The 9,512-nt window shown below is 42.7% G+C and overlaps 1 non-coding gene across 1 annotated transcript; it reads left to right on the top strand.

The window, feature by feature from the left end:
* Positions 1-9,167: 9,167 nt before the first annotated feature.
* Gm22821 lies at positions 9,168-9,274 on the top strand. Its single transcript, XR_003948532.1, has one exon. It is a non-coding gene; the product is annotated as a U6 spliceosomal RNA (small nuclear RNA).
* Positions 9,275-9,512: the final 238 nt, after the last annotated feature.

Genomic DNA, 9,512 nt, shown 5'->3' with positions numbered 1-9,512 from the left:
TAATCATCAGGGAAATGCAAATCAAAACAACCCTGAGATTCCACCTCACACCAGTGAGAATGGCTAAGATCAAAAATTCAGGTGACAGCAGATGCTGGCGAGGATGTGGAGAAAGAGGAACACTCCTCCATTGTTGGTGGGATTGCAGGCTTGTACAACCACTCTGGAAATCAGTCTGGCGGTTCCTCAGAAAATTGGACATAGTACTACCGGAGGATCCAGCAATACCTCTCCTGGGCATATATTCAGAAGAAGCCCCAACTGGTAAGAAGGACACATGCTCCACTATGTTCATAGCAGCCTTATTTATAATAGCCAGAAACTGGAAAGAACCCAGATGCCCCTCAACAGAGGAATGGATACAGAAAATGTGGTACATCTACACAATGGAGTACTACTCAGCTATTAAAAAGAATGAATTTATGAAATTCCTAGCCAAATGGATGGACCTGGAGAGCATCATCCTGAGTGAGGTAACACAATCACAAAGGATCTCACACAATATGTACTCACTGATAAGTGGATACTAGCCCAAAACCTAGGATACCCACGATATAAGATACAATTTCCTAAACACATGAAACTCAAGAAAAATGAAGACTGAAGTGTGGACACTATGCCCCTCCTTAGAAGTGGGAACAAAACACCCATGGAAGGAGTTACAGAAACAAAGTATGGAGCTGAGATGAAAGGATGGACCATGTAGAGACTGCCATATCCAGGGATCCACCCCATAATCAGCTTCCAAATGCTGACACCATTGCATACACTAGCAAGATTTTACTGAAAGGACCCAGATGTAGCTGTCTCTTGTGAGACTATGCCGGGGCCTAGCAAACACAGAAGTGGATGCTCACAGTCAGCTAATGGATGGATCACAGGGCTCCCAATGGAGGAGCTAGAGAAAGTACCCAAGGAGCTAAAGGGAACTTCAACCCTATAGGTGGAACAACATTATGAACTAACCAGTACCCCTGAGCTCTTGACTCTAGCTGCATATGTATCAAAAGATGGCCTAGTCGGCCATCACTGGAAAGAGAGGCCCATTGGACACGCAGACTTTGTGTGCCCCGGTACAGTGGAACGCCAGGGCCAAAGGGGGGGAGTGGGTGGGTAGGGGAGTGGGGGTGGGTGGGTAAGGGGGACTTTTGGTATAGCATTGGAAATGTAAATGAGCTAAATACCTAATAAAAAAAAAATGAAAAAAAAAAAAAAAAAAAAAGAAAATGCCCAGATGTTAGGGAACAAAATGCCTGCCAAAAAAAAAAAAAAAAAAAAAAACTGCATGGTACTGGTATAGAGACAGACAAGTAGACCAATGGAATAGAATTGAAGACCCAGAAATGAACCCACACACCTATGGTCACTTGATCTTCGACAAGGGAGCTAAAACCATCCAATGGAAGAAAGACAGCATTTTCAACAATTGGTGCTGCCACAACTGGTTGTTATCATGTAGAAGAATGCGAATCGATCCATACTTATCTCCTTGTACTAAGGTCAAATCTAAGTGGATCAAGGAACTTCACATAAAACCAGAGACACTGAAACTTATAGAGGAGAAAGTGGGGAAAAGCCTTGAAGATATGGGTACAGGGGAAAAATTCCTGAACAGAACAGCAATGGCTTGCTCTGTAAGATCGAGAATTGACAAATGGGACCTAATGAAACTCCAAAGTTTCTGCAAGGCAAAAGACACCGTCAATAAGACAAAAAGACCACCAACAGATTGGGAAAGGATCTTTACCTATCCTAAATCAGATAAGGGACTAATATCCAACATATATAAAGAACTCAAGAAGGTGGACTTCAGAAAATCAAATAACCCCATTAAAAAATGGGGCTCAGAACTGAACAAAGAATTCTCACCTGAGGAATACCGAATGGCAGAGAAGCACCTGAAAAAGTGCTCAACATCCTTAATCATCAGGGAAATGCAAATCAAAACAACCCTGAGATTCCACCTCACACCAGTCAGAATGTCTAAGATCAAAAATTCAGGTGACAGCAGATGCTGGTGTGGATGTGGAGAAAGAGGAACACTCCTCCATTGTTGGTGGGATTGCAGGCTTGTACAACCACTCTGGAAATCAGTCTGGCGGTTCCTCAGAAAACTGGATATAGTACTACCGGAGGATCCAGCAATACCTCTCCTGGGCATATATCCAGAAGATGCCCCAACTGGTAAGAAGGACACATGCTCCACTATGTTCATAGCAGCCTTATTTATAATAGCCAGAAGCTGGAAGGAACCCAGATGCCCCTCAACAGAGGAATGGCTACAGAAAATGTGGTACATCTACACAATGGAGTACTACTCAGCTATTAAAAAGAATGAATTTATGAAATTCCTAGCCAAATGGATGGACCTGGAGGGCATCATCCTGAGTGAGGTAACACATTCACAAAGGAACTCACACAATATGTACTCACTGATAAGTGGATATTAGCCCAAAACCTAAGATACCCAAGATATAAGATACAATTTCCTAAACACATGAAACTCAAGAAAAATGAAGACTGAAGTGTGGACACTACGCCCCTCCTTAGAAGTGGGAACAAAACACCCATGGAAGGAGTTACAGAGACAAATTTGGAGCTGAGATGAAAGGATGGACCATGTAGAGACTGCCATATCCAGGGATCCACCCCATAATCAGCATCCAAACGCTGACACCATTGCATACACTAGCAAGATTTTATCGAAAGGACCCAGATATAGCTGTCTCTTGTGAGACTATGCCGGGGTCTAGCAAACACAGAAGTGGATGCCCACATTCAGCTATTGGATGGATCACAGGGCTCCCAATGGAGGAGCTAGAGAAAGTACCCAAGGAGCTAAAGGGAACTGCAACCCTATAGGTGGAACAACATTATGAACTAACCAGTACCCCGGAGCTCTTGACTCTAGCTGCATATGCATCAAAAGATGGCCTAGTTGGCCATCCCTGGAAAGAGAGGCCCATTGGACACGCAAACTTTATATGCCCCAGTACAGGGGAACGCCAGGGCCATAAAAGGGGAGTGGGTGGGTAGGGGAGAGGGGGTGGGTGGCTATGGGGGACTTTTGGTATAGCATTGCAAATGTAAATGAGCGAAATACCTAATTAAAAAAAAATGTACATTCACAAAAAAAATAAAATAAAATAAAACATAAAAAAAAAAAAAGAGGAGTGAGAGAGGTGAGAGGTGAGAGAACAAAGGAATGAGAGAGCAAGGAGGGCTGAATAGCCCCTTTTAAAGTGAGCTGCTAGCTTTTCTGTTGCTAGGTAACTGGGGAGGAGTATAGCCTGAAGGTCAGAACCTTGGGACATTGCCTATGTGGCTGCTAGCCATGATTCTCTCTTGGGGGCTGTGGGGGGGGGCGGGCAGTAACTTAGGCAGGAGCCAGAGTTCCAGGAGCCTGAGAGAACTCCTTCTGTCCCATGTAGGTAAAATATGACCACCGGGTCCCAGGGTTCAGCATCTCAGCTCGACTGGAGACCAACCTGTGTGTGCCCAATGCCCCACAGCAATTAATCAAATTTTCCCCATCCCAGTGTGGGTAGTATTACACAAATGACTAACATTAATGAGTATCAGGAAGTTGTACCTGAGGGATAAAAGGAGAGATGAAGAGACCTCCCATTTCCTCATTTTCCCAGAATATCCTTGGGCTTCAAAGTATTACTCATAGAGCAAACTCTTGATCAAAAATAACTAATCAAGGCCATTCCCTTTATGAGGACTCTTCATCTAAATACCATTCCTTTGATGACATTGTGAGCAGTATAGGGAAGCACTGGGGAGATGGCTCAGTGGCTAACAGCATTTGCAGATCTACAGAGGACCCACATTAATTCCTAGTACCCACAATCATCTGTTACTCTAGTTGTAAGAGATCCAACACCCTCTTCTAGTCCCTCTGGTACAAGGTTTGCACATGGTGCACATACATACATGTAGACAGAACACACATATGTTTCATTTTGAAAAACTTCAAACCACACATACATACAATTTTTACTTTCAATTATTTTTTATGAAATTAATTTTTAAAAATATCAAGTCATTCAAAGTTATCAATCTGAGTACACCCACGTGTGAACGTGCACATGGAGGCCCGAGATCTGTGTTTGTGTTCCCCTCTTTTGCTCTACTTTTTAAAAATCAATTGTTATACTTATTTGGGGAAAGGTGGGCTTACAGTACACATGCAGAAGTTGGGAGACAACTTGATAACTAAGTTCTCTCCTCACACCAGTGTATTGCATGTATCAAACTCATATATGAGGTTGGCTGGGAGAGCTTTTACTGACAAGCATTTGTTAGCCCTCCATCTTCTTTGAAACAGATTATCTCACTAAACCTAGAGTTGACCCTTTCAACTAGACTGACTTCCAGCATTGGAGTTACAGCCATAACATGCTGTACCTGACTATTCCAACACTACTGGGGATTAGAACTTAGACACTCAAACTTCAAGCAGCCAAAATTTTACTCAGGATAAACCATCCCCCAAGACCCAGACTTGATTAATATATTCTACCCAGTAAAAAAATTCAAAGGAAAAGCCATCTTTAATCACCACCCATTGACTTGTGTTAAAAAACACTTTGGGACAAATCTGGATCTGCTCCCAACACACTGAAGACTGAACTGTAGTCCTCTTTCCCTAGGCAAGGATTTCCTTCTGTTATTTCAGTTACCCATGGCAAACCATCTGAAAAAATTAAATAGATAATTCTGGATATAGGCTGAGGATAGATAGATAGATAGATAGATAGATAGATAGATAGATAGATAGATAGATATGGCTTGCCTAGGACTCCCAAAATGCTGTGTTTGATCCATGAATACACAATATAAGTTTTACAACTTTTACACTGTCACAATATAAGTTTTACAATTTTGATTTGGAACCTCCAGTTTCAAAGGATCCAATCAAATGCCATGTTCTGGCCTCTATGGGAACAGCATGCAGGCATTGCAAAGACATACATGCAGGCAAAACACTCATATATAGAAGAAAAATACGTCTTTAACCTGGGGGGCATAGTGGTGACACTTTTCATTTCAGCATTCAGGAGGTAGTGGCAGGGGGATCTGAGTTCAAGGCCATTCTGGTCCACATAGCATGTTTCTAGATCAGCCAGAGTTATGTAGCCGGTTTGTCTCAAAAACAGAATGGGAAATAGAGGTAGGAGCATGGCAGGTCTGCACAGTGAGTTCCAGGACAAAACCCTATCCAAAAATGCCAAGATGAACAAATAAAACATACTACACAGGTTACTTTTCTCATTGCAGTGACAGTTAAGTATCTGATAAAAGAAACTTAAGGGACAGTTTGTTTGGGCTCACTGGTGTAAGAGGAGACAGTCCATCTCAATGGAGTCCCCAAGGTATGTCTCCTGGGGATCCCAAACTCAGCTTGGCTGACCTTGAACATTAGCCTCCACCCACATCACTCTGAGCAGTGTGAAGAAATCTTCCCTCTTCCCCTGATGGGAATCCTGGGCATGGATCACAGCTGTGTCCAACATATGCCCACTCTATATACTACCCATTCACCAGTGTCTTAGTGGCTGCCTGCCTTCTGGGACAAACTGTCACAGAGTATCAGTCAGTGTGAATGAACACAGCTGGGTCATGTCCTGGTGAATGCAAAGCCAAAACAAAAGGGCATGGAAGGGAAGTGCCCTCATCAAAGAAAGGGACTGGGAGGATTTACTCTGGGATCCTGTACACATTCATATTGGAAGGTGCTTAAGGGTCAGGCACTTCTTGAGCATGCTCAATTTAAAGTCCTACTTCAGGAGTCATGGACTATACACTTGGGTCTGTAATTCTGGGTGAGATCCAGGAACACACACATTCAAAGGGCATAAAGTGAGACAAAAAATATTTCTGCTTACCTTTTTTGTAGTTTTTGCTGAAGCACAAATGGAAATTTGAAGGCACCTAAAGTTACCTACCTGCCTTGTCTTGTTGCTAAAATCAGGGTTACTAGTGGACAGCTCCCATTGCATGACTAACAAGCCCAAAACCTTATTTCACTTAAATTGTCTACGTGCATTTTGTTTTGTTGGCTTGATTGACTTTGAGGATGGTTTGGTAGGAGTGTTCACATAAGATAGATCTCATTATGTAGCCAATTCATTGATGAGCACAAGAGATCTCCTACTTTGGTTCCCTGAATGCTGAGGTTAAAGGCAAGAGTTGCCATGACCAGATTGTCTTTTTTTTTAAGATTTATTTATTTATTATATGTGTGTTTGTACAGTGTAGCTGTACAGAGTACAGATAGATGTGAGCCTTTATGTAGTTGTTGGAAATTGATTATTTTTTAGGACCTCTGCTCACTCATGTCAGCCATGCTCACTCAAGTCAATTCAGCTTGTCCCTGCTTGCTGTGGCCCAAAGCCTTATACCAAAGTACACTGTAGGTTACTTCAGACACACCAGAAGAGGGCATCAGATCTCATTTAAGATAGTTTTGAGCCTCCATGTGTTTGCTGGGATTTGAACTCAAAACTTTCAGAAGAACAGTCAGTGTTCTTGACTGCTGACCATCTCGCAAGCCTCCAAGATTATCTTTTGTTAAACAACAACAAAAATGTTTTTTAAATATTTTAGTTATGTATACTAAGGGGCAGTAAATGCTGGGGGACACAGGTGCTGTGGGTGGCATATGCTGTGCAATAGCAGATGGCAAATGGATGGAGTAGCATATGTTATGGGTTACAGGTAGGGGGTGGTATATGCTGGGGGGGTGACATATATGGGTGGTTTGACATATGGAGGGGTTGGCTTATGAATGTGACTAGAGGGGCCCTGGAGAGCAGAGGCTGATACATATCAGACACAGAACCTCCTGGAGCTTTAGTTACAGGTGGATGTAAGCCTTACAGGCAGAGGAACTCAAACCCCATAGAACAATAGTGCATGCTCTTAATCCATGATTCTTCTGCCCAGTCCCATTAAATAATTATTTTAAATTAACTTTTGCCTTGGCATACCCTTGGAAGCCAGAGGACAGCTTTGGAGGGCCGGTTTCCACCTTCTACCTCCTAGGTCCTGGTGACCAAAGTCAAGTCATGAGGGTCAGTTGCAAGTGCCTTTACCTGTGAACAGCTGACATGTCACCTGTTCCTCCGTATTGATGACAAATTCTGCAGTGATAGTTAATTTAAATTTCCTGATGTGGATGGTTCTGTCTTTAACCCCAGCACTCAGGAAGCAGAGACAGCTGGATCTCTGTGAGTTTGGGAAAAGTGTCTGCAGAGAAAGTTAAAGGACAGCCAGGACTACACAGAGAAAATGTCTTGAAAAAAGAAAGCAAGGACTGGAGAGATGACTCAGCAGTTAAAATCATAGACTGCTCTTCCATAGGTCCTGAGTTCAATTCCCAGGAACCACATGGTGGCTTACAACCATGTGTAATGGGATCCGGTGCCCTCTTCTGGTGAGTCTGAAGAGACCAATGGTGTACTCACATATAAGATAAATACATCTTTAAATAAAAATAAATTAAAAACACAAAACAAAACAAAATTTCATGATTTTTCTAACTGATGAATTCCTGTCAATTAGGATATGGACAAACACTTTGACTAGAAATGCAGATGCATCTCGTGTTCTTGTAAACATACTATAACATTATCAAAATGGGGGATTCAACTTGATCTGACTACAGCTGTAGCAACCATGATTATGTCTGAATAATCCTGTCAGGTCCCCTCCCTCTGTTTCCCTTTGCACTATCATGAATCTAACCCATCAGAATGATAAGCAAAGTTCTGTCACTCACACCTGGCAACAGAAGTGCAGGGATGCTCCCAACATCTTTGCTATTAGCCTGAGATGAGCAGGCATTTGCTTAATTCACATACATTTTAGGATCCACTGATCTTGCTGCAGCCTAGTAATATGCATCAGGTGGTAAGAAATTCCCCAATAAATGGCAGTCTGAAATCCTGGGTTTGACTGCCTCATCCTGGGTCTGCTGAAGAATGCTGTGATAATGAGCAGCACATGCTCTGCTCTTCATAAAGACATGATGTGGTAGGCTTTTTCCACAGGAAGACTGTGCACCAGTAATTCAGTACTGATGGCAATAGCAGAGGGAGCAGAAATGAGTCCTGTTTAAGTCTATTAGCCTTGGAACAGAGCAGTCAATCAAAGAAATAAGGATATTAGAAATTACATCCAACTAGAACAGCATACCAACTATCTTACCTGGGGCAATCCTTGGCCATTTTGAACCCTGAGAAAGACATTGTAAGGGCAGGTGTCTCTTGGTGGCTGACACTTAGCAAATATTTCTCCCCACAGTAAATGATAAGCCTTGGGTAACTATGGTCTAAGACCTCTGCTCTCCTTGGGATGTCTGTGCTAGAATGGCCGTGTGAGTTTGCTTGGGACAGCCTATAGCTCTGTTGGCTGGGCCTAGAGTCAATAGCAGAGTTGTACAAGTAAATAAAAGCCAACCATTTCATTTAGCTGACTTGACACTGTTATAAAAACTCCCAGTGCACAAGACACTTAACATGAAGTCAGACACTGTATGTGTTTTTGAGCCCGAGGACCCATGTGGTAGAAAAGAACTGATTCCCTCAAGTTTTCCTTTGACCACAGGTGAACTGTGACACACTGTGACACATTCAGCCTAGCACCTGAATGTAGACAGACCAACCAGGCAAGGGCCAAGGTGGGGCATGACAATGAATTGTATTAATTGATGAGCAAGCTGGTCACAAAATGACCAGTGATATGCCAATTTTTCTAGGAAGCCAATTATTTTCCAGGAATAGGTGACTGGAGGCATAAAGTCAGTGGCCAGGTATGCAGATGTTATCCTGATCACTGGTCACGTGTTTTTCAGTTGTGCAGAGCTCAAGAAAAAAACAGTGATTATTCTTGTCACAATGGTTATTTTGGGGGTTACTCTTACTGATGAGGTGGGTATAGTTCCTGGCATATCACAAAATTGGCAGGCAAGCTCGGGTGCTTCCAAGAGGCCTATTATTGATCAGCAAACAGTAATTTTAAAAAAAATGGTGGGATGTACACCTTTAGTCCCAGCAGAGGCAGACAGATCTCTGAGTTTGAGGCCAGCCTGGTGTACAGAGTGAGTTCCAGGACAGCCAGGTCTACAGAGAGAAACCCTGCCTCAAAAAATCAATCAAGTGCTCGCTTCGGCAGCACATATACTAAAATTGGAACGATACAGAGAAGATTAGCATGGCCCCTGTGCAAGGATGACACGCAAATTCGTGAAGCGTTCCATATTTTTCAGGAATTCAAGGCCCATACCTAAACATGATAAAAGCAATCTACAGCAAACCAGTAGCCAACATCAAAGTAAATGGAGAGAAGCTGGGAGCAATCCCACTAATCAGGGACTAGACAAGGCTGCCCACTTTCTCCCTACCTTTTCAACATAGTACTTGAAGTATTAGCCAGAGCAATTCGACAACAAAAGGAGATCAAGGGGATACAAATTGGAAAAGAGAAAGTCAAAATATCACTTT

Source organism: Mus musculus, chromosome 9 (assembly GCF_000001635.26).
Source record: "Mus musculus strain C57BL/6J chromosome 9, GRCm38.p6 C57BL/6J".
Classification (NCBI taxonomy): Eukaryota; Metazoa; Chordata; class Mammalia; order Rodentia; family Muridae; genus Mus; species Mus musculus.
The sequence above is the reverse complement of the archived record's forward strand: the minus strand, read 5'-3'. Positions and strand labels throughout refer to the sequence as shown.